We start from the raw sequence: 21063 nt of genomic DNA, 5'->3' as shown, positions 1-21063 counted from the left end.
TGCTTCACGAGGTCCAAGGCGATCCCGCGAGACGTTGAGATGTAAATCTCGCCCATTGTGGGCAGGATTACTTTTTGGCAAATATGCATGTTAGAGCGAGACAGCTAGTGTTACACTGATGTGCAGATTCCTGAGGTCCCTCAGGCTTTGGGATTCAGCCCCTTCACGTCAGACACCTCATGCGAGGGCCGTTTAGCACTGGTCTCCACAAACGGGGACCAGACAGAACGGCACTCATGGGGGCCTCCTGCATGTCCTTTGGCAAGGTAGTGCCACCTGGGCACCTTGGCAGTGCCAAACTGACAGTGCAACCTGAGCATCAGCCTGGCACTGCCAAGGTGCCAAGGTGGCATTGACATCAGGCATGGGCACTACCAATGTGCCAGGTTGGCACTGGCAAGGTGCAATCAGGCTGGGGATGCCCTGCGTGGGTGTTAGCGGGTCAGCGATCACTTCGGGGGCCTCAGAAATCAAAATGTCATATAGAAATGGCGCCCCAATCTCTCACTCTTCTGTTCTGGCAAGCTGGGCTCCTCAGTGTACAAAAAGGGTAATGCGCGTTCCTCAGCAGTGTGAGCTGCATTGTATAGCCATGTGTTTCTCGGCACTGCGAGTGTCGGGCAACAAGCCGCTAAACGTGCTCACCATGGGACTTTTTAACCAAATAGTTGAATCGTGTCCCATATTTTTAGAACACCCTACTTTTGTCAATAGATCAGGTGTACTACTGCCCGCTTGTACAAAGATCAGAGGCAGGATTCTCCGGTCCCTCAGCCGCCTTTTTCTGCGCGGTGAGCCCCAGCCGGTAGCGGGATTCTCCGTTCCCACAGCCAGCCAATGGGGTTTCCCATTGTGGCCACCCCATGCCGTCGGGAAACCCACGGATGTGGTTGCACTGCCGGCGATGTGGAGGGTCTCGCCAAGGTGAATTCCGCTGAAGATAATTACTTTTTGTACTAAAGTCTCATCTTGCTGCCTCATTAATCTAGGAGACTTCAAATTATTGACTAATTACTATTTTAGCTTAAAACTGACCTTGACTTATCGGTAGGCTACAGTGTCCCTCAGAATGATCCTTGGTCTTATCTGCCAAAGCTGGAGAGTAGCGTTGGTCTCCTAGAAGGCACCTTTGCTGATGTCTACAAAACTCCCGTATCTTTACTGAGAAGTAGTGCATACCAGATTGTCAGCTCCATGGATCCAGACTAAAACTCAGTCAAGCTATTTACTATTCAGAAACAGAAAGATGTGTCACATTATTGAAAGTTTAGTTATGAAAATGATAAAAATGGAATCAGTCCACATAAGGTCACAATGTCTTCATTAATCTGCATTTCTTACATTGCTCAATTGGATAAAACTGTCCTTCATGGGTTTTCGCAATGCAGTGTAGCATATCAGTGACACAAACTGTTAATTCTAGATTTCAGCTCTTCAGACAGATCTAAAGCTGAATAGAGAGAGAGCTGTAATTGATTGCCATGTGAATCCTTTCAAATGACAACCATACCGGTGAGGTCAGCTTTTGTACATTGTGAGAAGGACTGTTATCCTCCAGGTGCTGCCCTCTTCCTACAAGTGTCGCGCTTTGTTGGTTCAGCAATCAGAATAATTAAACTTGACTGTTCGATGGTCGATTAATCTGCATATTTCTGTAGAAACGATGGGGATATTTTTCTCTTGCCCATCACAGGGAAACCCCAGACACACATTAACCTGAACTGTCTACTTCCTGTGGCTGAGAAAATCCTTCCAGGAACAGTGTGGATTCAGACCTTCCAGAGGAACCGCTTAGACTGTGTTTTGTTTCCAGTCAAATCTGAGAGAAAGGTTGAGAACAACACAGGAACTCTTCATTGCAATTGGCAGCCTGACCAAGGTATTTGACTCAGTAAATTGTGAGGCTCTGCAAATTATTCTTCAAATATTTGGATGTCCAAGGGGGTGATTTTTAGCCCCTGTCAGCCGTCGGCGAGAACGAGCGAGACAGGTGCAAAACGCAGCAAGGTTTGGGAAACACAATTCCCGCCGGTGAGATCAGTCTCGGCATCTGGGGGCCGGTGGGGGGGGGGGGGGGGGAGGGTTGGGCAGGAGAGGTCACTCACAGGCCTTAGCGGACCTTCTTGGCTTGGGAGCTGTTTGGCTGGTATGCAAGCATCATCTCCCGTGTCCTCCCTGCTGGGGTTGTGGTGATATCACTGCTGAGGGATTGCCCTTCTAGAGTGGCAGCTGGAAAGTGGGAGGGAGCAGGTGAATCCACAGAGACAGCACAGGGGGTGACTGTGAGGTACCTGGGTGTGGTCCAGTAAGATGCCAGGCTGTTTGGTAGAGGGGGCGGTGGGGGGATGGCGGCGGGGGGGGGGGGGGGGGGGGGGGAACTGACAAGGAATGGTTTCCAGTCTCATGAGGAGTAGGACAAGTGTAGTCAGGATGAACCCTCACACTCAGACAGCACTTTGAACCCAGAGGGCATGAGATGTCCGGAGGTTCAAGGCCACTGGTTATGGAGGCCAGGCTGTCAGGGATTAGTGTCTGTGTGGCTGGCTGTTCAAGTTGGAATGCTCGTTTCATGCATAGTCCATGAAAGCTGGGGGAATGACGGTGCCCTCTAAGGATGAAGTTGATGACTAATTGCATCTTCATGTGAGGGAGAAAGAAGTAGAAAGATATGCTGATGGAGCTAGATAAAGAGAGGTGGGAATCGGCTCATGTGGTGCACAAACACCTCCATGGACCAGTTTGGATAAATAGTTTGTTTCTGTGCTTTACATTGTACCTAATTCCGTGTAAGTCATGGATAAAATATTATAAAGCAATCTCCTGTTCTGTCATTGACCTCAAAAGCACAATGTTACGACAGATCTAAACCTTTGTCAATCATTCATTCGACAATGATTGTATCACTACCACAACAGGTCAGCAGCCATCCAAACACTGACACCTCAGCAAGAAATTGTAACAAGTCTAGTTCCTGAGTTAAATGGATCATTCTATGTGTCGGGTTTTAGAGGACCACACAATAATCATTTCAAATCACTCCAATGCCTTTTACACAAGTATTTGACAGTCCTTTAGATTCTGAAGGAAACTTTGCTTGATTGTGAAGATTAAAAATATAAATGTGGTAAAAAATATTAAATGCTTTTCTTTACAGCTGACTTCAAAAATAAATGTAAATACTAATTTCTCCAACCATTCTTTAACAGGTCATAGACCCGCACTTTACTCAAATTGCTTCATGCCCCTTTTAGGTGCCTATCCAGGATGCCTGAAAAAAAGGGGTTCCATGAATTAAGAAGGAGGAACAATGCATTTGCAGATTGGGTGAAGGCACCACACTGCCAAACTGCCAAAAGGTTCGCACCTTTTACACACCTGGAAAATGTGTCCAATACACCAACTGCGACCCCATTTAGTATTCAGAGATTTCCCCTCTCCTTCCGCTTCGCTGAACTCCAAGCATTTAGTGAATAAGATGAAATGGTCTGGGCCATGGCACTCCAATGACTGTCAACAGTGCTGCTCTGTAGCAGTCATGACTGATAAGTCGGAAGTCGGTATCATTGACCTTTAGTTATCCATATTCTAATTAATGTTAAAATAATAGGTTTGTAAGACACTTCGACTGGCAACTTTACTAAGAATGGAGCTCATATAATTTGCTTAGTGACTTTAAAACGACAGTGATCTGATAGCGGTATCTGATTAAATGATCAGTCTTCAAGCCATTCAGCCAGGATTTTGTTCTACAGGGGCTGGTTTAGCACACGGGGCTAAATCGCTGGCTTTTAAAGCAGGCCAGCAGCACGGTTCAACTCCTGTACCAGCCTCCCCAAACAGGCGCCGGAATGTGGCGACTGGGGGCTTTTCACCGTAACGTCATTGACGCCTACTCGTGACAATAAGCGATTTTCATTTCATTTCATTTCATTTTGATTTATCATTGTGCATAATAGTTCAAATTAAACATGCTCAGCCCAGTTTAATGTTGGCATGCTTTATGTCGCTTTGAGCTTCACCTTCATGCTTATTGGCTCAATTCTCTGCTCTTATAGCAAAGTAGCTCAATCGCATTTATCTAATATTTTGATGCTTTAGTAGTAAGTTCAAACTTTATTGAGTCATTTATGTTATTCATTGATGTATTATTGGTTCTAAATTGATTTTGAATCATTTGGGTTTGACTGTGCAAGTTAATTCATGAAGGATAATATTTGAAGAGCAAAACTACACTCAAAGTCAGAAACTGGTATTGTACTTGACTATTTGAGTCAGCGTTTTCTCAGCATAAACTAGAGGATTGTTGTGTTTATATGAAAAATCTCTGGCAAAGTTATTCTCATTGCTTTATGACGAATAAATGCCAGTAAATCTGTAGGTCATTGTTTCCATGACGATGTCATGAACAAGTGATGTGACGCTGCATTTGACATTGTTCATTTATTTGTATAGAATGCAAAAAGGAGGGGGGAAATATGACAAACATTTTGTTGCAAAGGCAGTAAGTTACAGCATTAGAAACCTTTTGCTTGTCGTTTGGTGATTTTCTAGTGATTAATTTTGAAAATGAGTACAGTGATGAAATAAACTCGCCATTGGGGCAGCACGGTGGTGCAGCGGTTGGCACTGCTGCCTCACAGCCCCAGGGTCCCGGGTTCAGTTCTGGCCTCGTGTGACTGCCTGTGTGGAGATTGCGCTTTCTCCCCGTGTCTGCGTGGGTTTCCTCCGGGTGTTCCGGTTTCCTCCCACAGTCCAAAGATGTCACGTTAGGTGGATTGGCCATGATAAATTGCCCCTTAAGTGTCCAAAAGGGTAGGTGGGGTTACAGGGATAGGGTGGAGGCGTGAGCTTAAGTAGGCTGCTCTTTCCAATGGCTGGTGCAAACTTGATGGGCCGAATGGCCTCCTTCTGCACTGTAAATGTTATGATTCTATGATAATACATCATTCTAGATAATATCTGATGCTATTCAATTATTACAGCACTGCCATCAAATCATTGTCCTTTGCACTAACTTGTACACTTTACCGCCTCAGATATTTTTACAATGAAATTGAAACTCCTCTGTGTTGAATATAAAAATTGACAATTCTGAAAATAGTTTTCCTTCGTGTTCTATTCTCAGCCGAAGAAATGCTTTCATAATCACTCGGTGGAACCATTGCAGTGAAAGCATCCTGTTGACAGGTCACAAGCACTCTTGTCATTTTGAGTCATTCTCTTTAAAAGTGATGAACCAAGGGGTGTACGTTGTTTCTCAAGACATATTCCCGTCCACGTGACATTTTCGGATAAGGTTCTCCTCGCTGTATTTTCAGATTCTCCCAGATACTCCGACAATCAGCGGAGGAAAATCCAAAACATTTTTGGCCTCTATCTTTGGAGGTGTGATAGCTGAATCACTACACTAAAAATAGACTTTTTAAAAAAGAAAACATAAAAAATTGATATCTTAGAAATGTTTGTGCATACTTAATGTGAGCAGACAGCTTTCCTGGGAAAATTGAAGTCACAAGAATGTGTAAGTATTCAACCTCATATAATGGTGGCTAAGTAAATTGTCACTGAAATTGAAGGAAGATTTAAATAGAGATTCATAATACCAGGAACAGCTACTAATGGTATGAATGATATTCCGAACAATAAACATTTGACAATTAAGCACTCGTAACATTTCAGAACTTTAATACGCATACGCTGATCTCACAATGACTTGGGATCATAAGGTCCTTTAGCTCAGGGCAACCTGAAAGGCAGTGGGCCTGCAGTGAGATCACTGAGCTTACCCAACTCGCTAAAACGAGGCCTGAGCCATTCTAACTCCCCAGCTTGAAGCCTGGACCATTTTGGCTCCCGTTGTAATTGATAAAGATCAGGGTCATGATCGAGCGGCCTCGACGCACCAGGCTTGATGACGTGACAAGGCCGTTAAACTTCATGAGAGGTCTCTCGCGGCAATTGCGACGCTCCGAATGCCTCACCAGATCTAGCAAGACGTCACGATCTGTACCTCATTATGACGTGGCACCATTCAGATTTACATATTTAAGTGAGCCATCAGGCTCATTTAAATATGCGGTCGCCCAATTCTCCCAAGGGCCGGGAACTAACGCCTGGGCCTGGGAAACATCGCCATGGCGCCGTTTAGCACTGGTCCACACCCAGCACCTGGAGGAGGGTTCTCCCAGGCTGGCAGCATGTCAGTGCCAACTAGGCACCTTGGCAGTATTGCCCTGGCACTTCCAGGATGCTTGGGTGGCACTGCCAGGCAGGCAGTGCAAAGTTACCTGGGTCCCAGGTTGTCCGTGCAAGGGATCAGGCCCAGGGGTACCCTGCCCTTAAGAGGTGGGATGAGGGCGGGCTCTAGGGCCCCCTAAGAGGTAAGTTGGAGGGTCCGGAGGTTGCGATAGGGAGCCCAAGGGGGGGGGGGGGTTGAGAGATCGGGGCAGCATGTAATAATGGTGCCCCGATCTCTTCCTGCACTGACAAGCTGAGCTGCAACTGCAGTCGCCAAGAATCACTCCGCTACACATGCCCAAAATGGGACTCTTGTTTTGAGCGTTAAATTGCACCCCAGGCCTAACAGGTTCCCTGAACCTAGTTGGCATCAATTTCAACAATATCTTGCATTTATACTGTGTGCCTAATGTATTGAAACACCCCAAGGTGAATGATTTACAGGAGGGTGATCAAACAAAATGTTAACAAACCACAAAGTGAGATTACAGCAAACAGACAAAAGCTTGGTCAAAGAGGTGATTTTTAATATCATACAGCAGCAGAGAGGTTTACCGCGGCAACTAGAGTTCAGGGAGCAGGCAGTTGAAGGCACAGCAAACAATGATGGAGAAACTAAAATCAAGGATGTTCAAGGGGCGAGAATGAAAGGAGCCTGTCGGATTTGGAGAAGGCAATAAAGATAAGGAAGAGGGGGAGGCATGGAGGGAATTTGAAACCGGTGAAAATGAATATATTAATCAGGAGACAATGTAAGTCAGCAGGCACTGGGGTGATGGCTAGACGGGACCTTGTTGAGAGTAAAAACACAGGCAGCAGAATTTTAAATGATTACAAAGGGTAGAATGTGTTAGGTTGATCAGGAGTGCATTTGAATAGTCATGTCAAGAGGTAACAAAGGTGGAGGGTTTCCACAACAGAAAAGTCTGAGGAAAGGGTGGAGTCAGGTGATGTTATGGAGATGGAAACAGCCGGTCTGAGTGATGGCTCAAATCAGTGGGCCGTAGCTCATTTTGGGATAAGGACAGTGGTGGGAGTGGAGAGGCTACAGCTATGGACCCATGGGAATAACCCCGGCTCTCAGGCCAATGGATTGAAGGAAGAAGTTGATGATTATGGTCGGGCGAGAGGGAGGTAAAAGAGGCCAGGACAAGAGAGTTCCAGGTTTTCTTATTGGAGCAGGAGGATCAGGAATAATCTCCAAGTCCACAATGAAAATATAACAATCATATAGCTCACAATATAGCTCTCTTCTAGTCCTGCAGACCCCTCGCACTGGGTTTCCCCGGTGACACAACCATTTGCCACCAATTCTTTATGCCAAAAAATTGAAGTTGCGCTTAATTGATATCATCAGATCCCAACTTTTACCTTCTCTACCTAAGCTTACCCACAATGACCATCTGTTCAAATGGCATGTGATGCAATATGAACAAGAAGGTGGTCTTTCCTCCAAAATCATGGACAAATTCAACCCAGCTTATTCAAGATTATCAGCAAACTGGTGGAAGAAATTGGCAACAATGCTAGCAAGTGATCTTTACTCATCATTAACCTGTTCACTGATGCTCAGTTTGGGTTCCCTTGGACCGCTTGGCTCTAGATCATGCTGTAGCCTCGGTCCAAACATGAACACAAGAGTTCAATTCCAGAGGCGAGGTGATATCAAGGTAGCATTGGGCCAAGTACGGATTGAGGGGAAAGCTTTACAGTTAGCACTGTAACATCTTGCAAAAAGGAAGATGGCTGCGTTTGTCAGAGGCCAATCATCTCATCCCCAGGACATCGCTGCAGGAGTTTCTCAGGGCAATAGTGCCCAGGCCCCAATCACCTTCAGTTTGGTTTCCCCTCCATCAGAAGCATTGTTTGTCAATGATTGTGCATTGTTCAACTTCATTTACAATTTCTCAGATAGTGGGTTAGTTTATCAGCATGCAGCAAGACCTGAACAATAACCGTAATACTCTTGGTCTTGTCACGACAATAGACAACATTTACAGAGTCTGCTGAGGTATTGAAAACAATACTGGAACATCCCTTACAGTGTCTATATCTTGCCATAAGATCTGCAAGAAAGAGCAAGATCATGAGAAGTTGCATCAGTTCCTGAGATGAAGTATTTTTGGAGAAGTGCCTTTGTGCACTGTGGCTTGCTGTAAGCATGTGACTTCTGATATCATCCTTTGTGTGCAAGGATCAGAGCAGAAGCCATTTCCGTCCATCACTTGAGACAATATACAATGTGGCTCATTAGCAAAGTAGACACTTGAAATCACCCCTTCAAAATCTAGGTTTATTCTAACGTACATCAAGTAAATGATGACAAGGCCAGCATTTATTTTCCAATTCAAAATTCTTTGGGAACTAATTAGAGACTGGGAATTATGAAGCAAGTTATGAAGCTCACCTCGTGACAGTCCATAGCCTCACTACCAACTGCAAGGCAGAATTCTGGAGAGCAGTGTAATAACTCTGTACTTCACTGGGTGAGTGTAGCTCTAACAACACTCAGCAAGCTTGACACTATCCAGAACAGAAGCAGTCCGATTGATCGATGTTCTATTTACTCACTTAAATACCCACTCACTCCACTGCTACGTAGTACACACTGCAGGATCTGTCGGGCTTCTCCAGCAGCAGCTTCAAACTTAGAAGGACAAGAGAGCAGGTGGATAGGACTTCTCCAAGCCAAACGCCATCCTAACTTTGACATACATCACTGTTACTGCATCAGAATTCCGGGAGTCCCAATCAACCCGGAGCATCTTCATTAGATGGTGGTGGGGATGGGGGGCAGTGGTGGAGACAGTGGCGTGGTGGTAATACTCCCAACGACATGGGTTCACATCCCTGGTGACATGCCAACTGGTGAAATTTAAATCCCATTCATAAATCTGGAGTATAAGCTGGTTTCAGTTACGATGACTTTGAAACCATCATCGATTGTCGTAACGCTCAATTTGATCACTACAGTGCCCTACAGTGGGGCTGGTTTAGCACAGTGGGCTAAACAGCTGGCTTGTGACGTAGAACAAGGCCAGCAGCGCGGGTTCAATTCCCGTACCGGCCGCCCTGAACAGGCGCCGGAATGTGGCGACGAGGGGCTTTTCACAGTAGCTTCACTGAAGCCGACTTGTGACAGTAAGCGATTATTATTATTTAGGGAAGGAAATTTGCCAGTACTTAATCTGGCCTACATGTGACTGCAGATGTGCGGCGATGTGGTTGACTTTCATTCGCCCTCTGAAGTGGCCTAGCAAACCATTCTGTTCACATGGAGTGAAGGATGGGAAACAAATGCAGTTTCAGCCAACGTTCCATGAAAAATTAAAAAGAGACAACTTTCAGCAGTTCAAGGAGGAAGGCTGATCCGCCCATCCTCTGAAGGGCAGCTAGAAATGCCAGCCTTGCCAACAATGCCCGCATCCTGAGAATGAACATAAAAAGTATATATTTCAAGGTTTGCTAAAAGGATACATTGTTCAGAGAGAAACAGAAAATTTAAAAGCCTACCATTCTCCTGCTTACAACTAATCCAAATCCATCAAGGCAAATAAAATGAAATGGCCATGAGCATTTGAGGAAGCATCACAGAATTGCCACACTGATATACTTGAGGTTATGTTCCAAGTCTGAGATGATACAAACAGAAGGTTAGATTACACCTTGCTTCTGCCCACATCCACTCACTGAGCATCATATCAGAAATACATACAAACAGCAACAATTATTCCATTTTCTACATTTGCCATCCTGTTCTTTTGCTCTTTATTGCTTTTGGGAGACATTACCAAGTGAATCCCAAATCGCGCAGAAGCTGAGGCAGCTTTGTGTTTAATAATAATCTTTATTGTCACAAGTAGGCTTACATTAACACTGCAATGAAGTTACTGTGAAAAACCCCTAGTCGCCACATTCCAGCGCCTGTTCAGGTACACGGAGGGAGAATTCAGAATGTCCAAATGACATAACAGCCCATCTCTATGGCCTTGTGGGAGGAAACCAGAGCAGCCGGAGGAAACTCACTCAGACACGGGGAGAACGTGCAGGCTCCAAACAGACAGTGACCCAAGCTGGGAATCGAACCTGGGACCCTGGAGCTGTGAAGCAAAAGTGCTACCCATTGTGCTACCGTGGAGAATAGGGATTATGTAAAAATCCTGATTTGTGCCTGGCAATTGTGGGTTTGGAAGGTGCTGCTTAAGGAGCTTTGGTGAGTTGTTGCAGTGCATATTGATATTGTAGATGGTGCACACGGCTGCCACTGTGTGTCCGTGGTGGAGGGAGTGAATGTTTGTGAATCAGAGAATTTACAATGCAGAAGGAGGCTATTCGGCCCATCCTGTTTACACCGGCCCTTGAAAGAAAACCCTACTTAAACTCAGTAACCCCACCTAACCCTTTGGGCACTAAGGGGCAATTTAGCATGGCTGATCCATCTAACCTGCACATCTTTGGATTGTGGGAGGAAAGCGGAGCCCCCAGCGGAAACCCACGCAGACACAGGGAGAACGTGCAGACGCCACACAGACAGTGACCCGGGAATAGAACTTGGGACCTTGTAGCTGTGAAGCAGCAGTGCTAACCACTGTGCTACCGTGCTGCCCAATACAGGCCCATGCCATTAGGAACTGAGCTGAAATGATCCTGACTGGAGCACATGTGACCAGCAAAGAAAGGAGCCTTCATTTCCTGTCAGCTAACATCGGGTGAATTAGAACTCAGGCCACGGATTGGAAAGAATGGTAGCCATCCTTATTCAGTCCAGTGCTGGTTTTATTTACTTAAGATTGGCAGTTCAAGCTGAACTTTAGGGCACAAATAATTAGTTCAAGTTGACAGTTAATTCGAGTACTCGGGAATTATTGCTCCATTGTTCGAGATACCACCTAAAGTATGGGATGTTGAACCGCAGCCTCTGTTCTCCCTGTTCTGGTGGATGGAAATGATCTCATGAGAATTTGTCATAAAAGAGTAGGCAATTGTTCTGGTGTATTGGCCAACATGTCTCCCTCAACCAACATCGTGAAAAGATGAATCTGTTACTCCTCTCCTTGCTCTGCATGAACGGCAGCTATGCTTGTCTACAAAACAACAGTGGCTCCTTTTCAAAAGTATTTCATTGGCCGTGAAGTACGTATTAGGGATGATCTGAGGACATAAAAGGCACGATATAATTGTAGCTCACGTTTCTTTCTGTTTTCGTTTCAGCCTAAGAACTTCCCTTATCTGTGTTATTCAGTGCTATACCACACAGTGTGCTTCAACCTACTGACTGAACAAAGGGGAGGGGGAAGCAGGAGATAGTCTATTATTGAGGTCAACTGATAGTGCTCAAACTACATCCTTCCTGAAGGCTTCCCATTGCTTGTTCACTGTTTTACTGGCTCCCAAAGCACCTTCACCAGATCCCTTCACAACTCACCAAAGTCGCTCTTCCAGTTGAGTATCCACACATTTGATTGCTTCTTGTCCCTTTCTTAAATCTAACTCTCAACCCATTCATATTTGTGATCACTATTTCCCACTGCTCTTCCACTGAAACAAACTCCACTTGCCTCTGTTTCGGCGTCTCCGAGGTGAGGCCGTTAGGTGCCAGGTGCCGGGTAGACCTGGCGTAGACATATTCAAGTGAGACTATCTGCTCACGAGAATATGCACATCTGGGTCCTGACCTCAATGGGTGGGATCCAGATCCCGACCTCTTGCGACATCTCGTTAGATCTCGTGAGGCCAGTGAATCTCACAAGAGGCTTCTCGCGAGATTTACTGGCCTCGTCGCGTCCTGAGTGGGGCACAGCGATGCTGATAGATCGCACCAATGATCTCTCTGCTTTTGTAATCTATGCCTCGATTGATAAATAGAAGTGTCCTATCTGCCTTGTTCACCACCCTATTAACCTGCCCTTTCACCTTCAGAGATCTCTGGACAAACACGCCAAGGTCCCTTTGCTTCCCAGACCTTCATGCGCTTCATTGAATACTTCCTTGTCAGATCACTCCTTCCAAAGTGTATCACCCCACACTTTCCAGGGTTAAATTCCATCTGCCACTACTCTGCTTATTTGACCATCCTGCCTATATCTTCCTGTAACCCAAGACACTCAACTTCACTGTTCACCACCCGACCAATCTTTGTGTCATCTGCAAACTTACTGATCCTACCCCACCCCCCCACAGAGCCATCTGTGGCATTTATATAAATGATGAATAATAAGAGACCCAGCACAGATCGCTGTGGTACGCCATAGGACACTGGCATTCAGTCACTAAAGCATCCTTCTGTCACTGCCATCCTTTCCCTATTCCCCCCTTTCCAAAGCAGACAGGGAATTAGAATATAGGCTGAATTCTCAGTTTGAGAGACTAAGGGTGGGATTCTCCGTTTCTCGAGCCGATATCGTGATCGACGATCACGCGGAGAACCCACTCCGATGTCCAAATCGGGGCCGGTGGCAGTTTGATGCTGATCAGCCATTCTCTGCCCCCTTGGAAGTGGAATAATCACGTTGCCTGCCGCACACTATTGCAATGGCGTTGGCGCATCATCGGCAGGCCCTCCTGTGATGCTCCACCTGCAATGGGCTGAGTCCCCCACTGCGCGGGGTACATGTGGTCTCAGAGGACGGGAACCCGGCATGGCGGCTGCAGACTGTGTCCTGTGCTGCCACACTCGGCCAGGGGGTGGCCTCTGGAGTCGTGGTTGGCGGGTCGGGTCCGCGCACAGTGCACCCGCTGCATGTCATCGCCGTGCGCATGCGCGGCCAGGGGACCCGCCCATTCTCCGGCTGTTTTCAGCGCGGGAGGCGGGAGTTTCACCTGACGCCGCTGCTAGTGACTCACCGGTCCAGGAATCGGTGAGGGTTCGGTGCCAATTTTTGGGTCGTAAAACGCCCGGGAATTCTCCATTTGAGCCGGCACTTAGCCGCTGAAATGGTGAATCCCGCCCTGAGTGTTCCCGCCAGAATCAAATCGCGTGCAATTTGCATTCCTGTTGGGGTGCTGTTTGATCTGAGATTCGGGACAGTCTGACAGCATAATTTAGAAGCAATTCCCAGCGCCGCTGGCAGCGGATTCGCTGGGGCCGGAATTCTTGTTAACGAGCCTCACAAGCTGGAGATATTTTTAAGCGCTCCAATCCCAACACACTCGCATTCCAGCTGGGACGATGGTTCAAAGAAGACCTGCTCTCTCGGGTTTCAGGAGTCTGAGGTGGAACCACTGCTCGATGCCATTGAGGAAAGGAAGGACATCCTCTTCCCCGGGTGGGCTGCTGACTCAAGCCCGCCCTGAACAGTGCCTGGGAGGAGGTGGCAGAGGCAGTCAATGCTGCCAGCATCATCAGGAGGAGGCAGCTCATGATGCTGAGGGGCAGTGTGTCAGTGAGGTTTCCAATGGCCATAGTGCAAGAGTCCCATGGTTGGGGTGAGCTGCAATAAGCCCGTGCTTCCTCTCCAGTGAGGCTGCATGTCTGAGGAGTTCACTCAGGAATGTCAACACCTACTGGGCCAGCTTTTAAGCATGATCGTGCCCGTCCCCTTGATGATGCTGCTGGGGTATGAGGGTGTAATAACATCCACAAGGCTCATGGGGTGCCTCAACTGATCTCCCCGTGGGACTCGTGGAATATGAGCTTCCACATTAGTGGGGCAGACTGGATATGAGGTGGTGGCTCTTCTTTTTCCAGAGAGCAGTGGACCTCGGGAATGTATTGCTGGCTTGCACAGTATGTGCTGATGCTGTGCAAACCTTCAAGAGGAGGCCAAATAAGTTCTTAGTTGAGGCAGAGAGCAAGAATGATTTAGAAGTGAAGTGGATATAAACTTAATGACTGCATGGTCAACATCTCTTAGCTTAGTTTCACTTTAATGGATAAGAGGGGAGTTTACCAGCTCAAGTTTTCTTCCTTTATTTTCCCTGTGTTTTACTGTTTTTGTTTGCCTCTCCTGGGATATTACATACCTGTGATAAATTAGGAAGGGTCTATTCATAATGAATGTGGGGTTGGCTTGATGGATTGCCTATTTTTGTCCTGCCTATCATTTTCATATGTTTATAGGAATTAATCATAACCGGGAATGTTAAGTTCCTATTTTTACTCTTGCTTGAACCAGATCTCCATTGTAGCCACTATATCATAACCCCATTTGGCATCCTGTGCCTACAACTCACCAGCCTGGTTTGTCACGGTCTGTACATTCACACACCTATGCTCCAAACCTGCCTTTGGCTGCCTTGTATTGGTCTCCTTACAAAAACATTGCTCTCAGCCCTGTTCAGGTGCAACCCAGTCACCTTGTACAGGTCCCGCGAGACTGAGAATTGGCCCCAATACACAGAAATCTAAAACTTCCTCTTCTGTATAATTTCCCAAGCCATGCATTAACCTGCTGTAACTAGCTCTGCTTATACTCACTGCTAGCTACCCCCTTCCCTCCATAGAATATTCTGCATCCTTTTGTTACATCTTCTACTCTGGCACGAGTGTGTGTCACAGCATGTAAGGTTCACATCTGTGGTTGCAGAAATGACTGCCTATCCTATCCCCCTGACTATCAAATCCCAGCTGAATGACATTTACAATTTAGTGCAAGTTGGAGGGTAGTTGTGTTCTGTGAACAAGCAGCTATTAGATCGAGTTTAAAGTTGTCTGAACTTCCTTCAGACATGATCATTACAGTTCGGCGAGAGAGGGAGTTTTTCCAGTTCATCTGTTTCACCTGGATTTCAATTCAGCTGCCTGTGTAATTCAATACTGTACCTAATCCCCAGTTGCACTGGTTTATCATTAGCTGAACATCTAAGTGAAATGACTGCCTGAAGAACACTTTGATGTTTCACTTTTGTGTGCAATATTTCCTTTCTAGGTTGGTTTATTTCTTATTTTAACTGGTTGCAAGTACTATTATGAACACTGGACAATATAACTGGCGCATGGTGTTCTAATGCTTGTTAATTAATCACAACAACATTAACAATATCAGCCTCCTATTCATCTGTACAAAATAACACTGTCAAGAGACAATATGCCACTGTGCAAATAGTTAAACTGCAATTACAGATATTTAAACCTCTACACATCAGAATGAGTGTCAATTTCAAGCTTGCATTGACCTCAGATGGCATGAATTCCAGCGTCACTCTAAAATGACAAAGTCGGCATGAAACAAAATTGGAATGCACAGAGGTTAGCACTGCTGCCTCACAGCGACAGGGATTCAGGTTCAGTTCCGGCCTTGGGTGACTGTCTGTGTGGAGTTGCACATTCCTCCCATGTCTATGTGGGTTTCCTCCGGGTGCTCCAGTTTCCTCCCACAGTCACCGGTTAGGTGGATTAGCCATGGTAATTTGCCCCTTCGTGTCCAAAGGATGTGCACACCAATCATGTGGATTGGTCATTATCAATGCACGGCATTACGGGGATAGGGCCGGACAAGTGGGCCTCGGTATGGTGCCATTTCGGAGGTCGGTACAGACTCATTGAGCTAAACTGCTGAGGATTTTGCCTTATCTTTTAATCCAGTATCCACTATCTTTAACTGTCATGCCATGACTTGCATAATCAGATTACATATTTCCCCTTGTTACATTTCTCTTAATCCTCTGTGTTTGATCATAACGTTGTGGAATATAAACTATAACCGAAACGAGTTTCAGTAACTCTAACTAAAATACTCATGTCAGGTTAACTGATGTTATGCAGCCAAGCCAAACACAGTGTAAATTTATTTCATGTTCCACCTTTCATTTTCATTTTAGTGCTCCTTCTGGTACTGCAAAGTGGAATAGTTTCTCTTTTCGATATGCCCAGTATCAGAATCAATCATTCCCAACTGAGCCATGGCACGAGTTCAATAAAAAAGAAACCCTTCTTTGCCTTGCATCAGTGAAGATCCACAAGAAGAAATACACCTCATTGACCAGCGGGTCACATTCCACACCAGCCATCCATCCAAACCCTCTGTGATTTCTAATTAGTGTTGTGCTACCGGACAATTGTGCACTGTGGGTCCGCATCCAGTAGCTCTAGGGTTCAAGCTGTCTGCACTTGCATCCAGCAGATCGGGAAGGCTTCCATTCCATCCATCAAACTGGATTCAAGCCGAGGTTTCAGATGTGGAAAGAGAGTGTGCTCGTCCTGTATACCATCCAGTGAGTCATTGTCAGTGGCTCAAGTATGATACTGATCATATTTCTTGGCACCCTGTCATGTATGCATGTTAAACAAATAACTCAGTTGTCAAAAACTCAATGTTATTTTAATTTTAACTGGGAGCTGTATGGATTACAGTGATTTTAATGGCATCACTGTGACAGTTTTTATTCACAGCACCATCTGTTCTCGTGGAGCTGATAGCACTGTGTAATATATATTGTCATTTAAGAAACAATAACATTAGAATATGAAAAGGATTACCAAGTAGTAATTTAAAGCAGTAAATCTGCATGTTGTTTAAATGGCCTTTAACTGACCTACCTTCCCATGCTGCTGAATAGATGTGAAAATGTAATTAGTGTTTTGCTTTTCTATAGATGGTTCTTGGATTGTTGAATTCTAGGACTCAGCGGCAATAGTTTAAGAATGCTATCATATTCATCAACATCAAATTAAACTCATTTTATATGGCTAACATAATTATTAGGGCATACTTAAAAGTTGATAATTTTACAACTCGCCTGGTGATGCTTTGCTTTGCCAAATGCCCAGTTGCAACTCCAGCGCTCTCGATAAATACACATTCACAAAGAAATCTTCCATTTCGTTTCCCCTTGATTTATTTACATGTAAGTGAATTAAAACTGCAGTTTCTAAACCAGTGCACAATCCTCATGGGACTGTTGACAGTCTATTTTTTTTAAGAAACTGCACGCTGACATCAAACTATTTTCTTTCGACTTGGCAATTCCCACAAGGAATTGGAAGAGCTTTGGATTAAACAATGACAGGGACTGTTAACATTGCAACCCCAAAATGAGAGATTGAAGACTTTTGGTTACTGATGAGGATCGTACAAATAGGAACAGAACACATTTGCTTGGATGCTATTCCATTTTCACTGCCCTTACATTAAATCCCATTAATTTTGGCCTTTGCGTTCAATTCCCTTAAATTGAGAATATGCATGTTGGCAGCAGTCCAGACAAGCAACCAGAACCAATTCCCGGTTATTCCATCTACCCTGGTTGCAGCGAATCTACTTCAAATAGCTTATTGCTTTTCAGACCGACACAAGGTGGGAAGTGGCATTCCAAAGGAATCAGTGCCTGAGCCACCTTAGTCCACCCTTTACATTAATGATTTAAACTCCAGAATTGGAAGTACAATTTCAAAACTTGCAGATTACACCAAATGGAGAGGTGTAGTTATAATGAAGGAAGAATATGACAAAACAACGGAAGGTATTAATAAGCAGAGTGGGTGGGTATTATGCAAATAATTGCAATAGAGACAAGTGTGAGATAATGCATTTTGATAGAATGAATAAGGAGGGACACATGCAGCTTGGAAAATAAGAGTCTGAATTGATCAAGGAGCAAAGGGATCAGGGGTACAGATCCACATATCACGAAATGTAGCAATATAGGTTAAGATGGCCATAAAAAAGCAAGTCAAGCGTTGGGTAGAATAGAGTTAAACATAGAGTTAATTATGTGAAACTTGTACCATAACTTATTTGGAGTCCTGTCCACAGTTCTGATTTCCATATTTTAAAAGATTGGGGCAAGGTGCAATAAAAAAAATCACAAAAATACAGGAACTGAAAGGAAAAATACATCGGGAAAATCTCAACAGGCAGGAGCTCTTTTTTATAGAAAAGAGAAGGTTGAGGGGGTGATCTTTAAGACAATGAAACAATTTCATGGAGTTGACATGAAAATGGATTTACTGCCCTACTTCCCCCTGCCCATTCCACACTGGGGATGGATTGGTAGTTGGTAGGGGATGTGGAATTGGGCACATATCATGAGCACTGATCCTGGCACCCGATGAGTTTTCCCTGGCTGCAATTGGACCAATTGTGGGGTAGGATCAGGAGGCCTTCTCACGGGTTGGCCCAAAGAGGCCCTTAAGAAGCCAAATAATGGCCACTTAAAGGTCTCCTCCCAATCCTGTGGGTAAAGGCCCACATAAACTCAGGTTGGTGGCCCCACAAGGTGGAGTGTTACCTTAATGGTGGACCCCTGTGTCACTCAGAAGATCCCTCAAAACCTATTCCATAAGACCATGAGACATAGGAGCAGAATTAGGCTATTTGGACCATTGAGTCTGCTCCGCCATTTGATCATGGCTGATATATTTCTCATCCCCATTCTCCTGTCTTCTCCCCGTAACGCCTGATTTCCCTAATAAATCAAGAACCTATCTATCTCTGTCTTAAAGACATTCAGTGGCTTGGCTTATTCACCTCTGAGTCCCCTCCTCCCCTGAACTGCCTACCCCAGCTCCCAACACCCCTCCCCCACACCGCCTCACTCCAGCCTGCCCGTCTGGTCCCAACAAGAACTGCCCTCTGCCCACCGTCATTCCTGATGGCACTGCTGTGACCCCCAACCCCTTCCAAAATCCAACCCTTAGAGAAAATGTTTCTACTTTTGGAGAGTCCAATACTAGGTGTCAGAGATACAATAATTTCGACAGGGAATTCAGGAGGAATATCTTTACCGAAAGAATGGTTTAAATGTGGGACTCGCTGCCTTAAGGCATAGCTAAAGCAGATAACCTTGTTGCATTTAAGGGAAAGCTAGAGATAGGCATACAAGGACATACTGATAGCATGAGATGGACATGGGATGCAAGGAGGTTCGTGTAGAGCACAGATGCCTGCATGGTGGATCAGTTGATGCCTGTTTCTGTACAGGCCACCCAATGTACCTGATGTGCTTGAAGATGTCAAGATTATGTCTTCTGCCTATTACAGTGAAACCTACAGGAACTTGACTTGCAAAACAGTAGGCTGGTCTCACTTTCACTTTTAACCACCGCAATCTGCATAGACGGGCTTTGTTGAAGTATGCAGTGGCCACAGCATGTGATGTGCAAGGGTCACATCCTTCAATGTAACCATGCAGCTTTGCAACATGCTGCAGTGGGGCACCTACAAGTTGGTCACATTTGCCAAATCGGAAGGCAGGGCAACGGGAAATTGAAGTTTTCCGTTGCTAAGCTTACTGGTGGTGCACTACTTGAAGGAGCACAAAACCATGGTTGCACTGTACACCAGATAACATTTGTGACAATAAAGCAGTCTTTTGACTTGCATGTCACAAACAGTTTAAAAGCAGCTCCTAAAATAGCACTGAAATATGTGCCTGTGTATTATATATATATAGATGTAAATATTACAGTATTCTGAATGTTTTTTTAAACCTTATCGCTCAGCAACGTTTGACTCACCGGGATGCACAAGCAAGGCAAAAATTCAGTGCAAAGGAGATGCTGGTCTCCATGGCAACCAGAACAGCAGCTGTGCGGCCAAGCGAAGCGGGTGAGAGAGGGAAGAACAGAGAGGGATGGATGGAGAGATAGATAAGAGAGAAAAGCAGCGCCTGATCGCTGGTCCACATGGCCCCACTCCATCCCATCCACCTCCTCCCCTTCCACCCAAATCAATCTTAAAAGCAGCAAGCAGCTTCCCCGAGAGATAGCACCAGGGAAGTGATGAATGGCAGGCGGCCCTCCCACCACTCCAGTGTGACTACAGAGGGAGCTGCTGACCCAATCGTTGCTAATTTTGTTGCAATTACATAACTGTGAGCCGTTTATTCACCGCAAGAATACGAGATCAATATGAGATGCCAATGACTGCAAAGGTCGGGAGCCTAGCCCACTAACCACGTGCTAACCCAGTTGGCTGACAGATCATCTAGGTATCAATCCTTTCCTATTTCATGCATTCCCACCAGGCTGAGAACAGGCACATTCCTCTCCTATTTCTCGGTGATGGGGGGGCTACTTTTTAATTCTCCACGAACACTTTACCCCAGCATTGTTGAAATCCCAAATCCAGGGGGCGGACTGGTGTATTCCCTGTGATCTTCTTTTGTCACCTCAAACACCATTTCCCAAACCATTCAGGGCCAAGTGGGAAAGACCTGCCCAAGAAACTGGAGCTCGCAGTGAACTGGTGGAAGTAGAACAAAAGTTCTGATAGCATCTCAGCTCTTCATATTCACCCACATTCACAGAACACATTATCAGCTCACGCACATGTTTATTGTTTATTTCTTCGAAGGTCCCTGCTGTCTGATCAAACCAGGGGCGGGAAAAGTTCTCAAGCTTAACATTTGAGATGTGGCTGCTTTGCCCATTATTAATAGTAAGAAGTCTTACACCACCAGGTTAAAGTCCAACAGGTATGTTTCGAATCGACAGCTTTCGGAGCACAGCTCCTTTCTCAGGGGAATGACCATTATTAATGGTTAGTTCTTCAGGATGTAATACACCTTGGATTTTGAACCTTGGGAAGGGGCGGTGGGTCTTTTTAACCAACCGCAGCAAATAGGACAAGTAAATCATAGTAAAACGGATCCTCTGCCTTGCCTGTCCTATCCCAACAGAATGCCTTCCCGCTCTATTGGTGTCTTAATGTCCCATTGGCGGGAGAGATTTGTTAACTGGGTTTCTAAAGGAGAAGCTACTTCTCGTGATCATTGTGCAGATTCATCCTATCATTAGTCTCGTGTGGATATTGTGATCGTTTCCCGCCCCCACCACCACCCCTCTAGATTGAAGCAATTCAGCCAAAATAAAACACGGCTGCCTCAAAAGGCGATTTTCAGGAACACCCCTTGAAAAACAAGCCGCTAAAGTAAGTTGCCAACGCT

The 21063-nt window shown here is 45.5% G+C and overlaps 1 protein-coding gene across 3 annotated transcripts in view; it reads right to left on the bottom strand.

Moving 5' to 3' along the window:
* The window catches only part of LOC119954990 (potassium voltage-gated channel subfamily C member 2-like), a 171772-nt gene that overhangs the window by 148756 nt on the left and 1953 nt on the right, over positions 1-21063 (bottom strand). The gene's annotated exons all lie outside the window — the stretch shown is intronic.

Source organism: Scyliorhinus canicula, chromosome 20, assembly GCF_902713615.1.
Source record: "Scyliorhinus canicula chromosome 20, sScyCan1.1, whole genome shotgun sequence".
NCBI classification, from domain to species: Eukaryota; Metazoa; Chordata; class Chondrichthyes; order Carcharhiniformes; family Scyliorhinidae; genus Scyliorhinus; species Scyliorhinus canicula.
The sequence above is the reverse complement of the archived record's forward strand: the minus strand, read 5'-3'. Positions and strand labels throughout refer to the sequence as shown.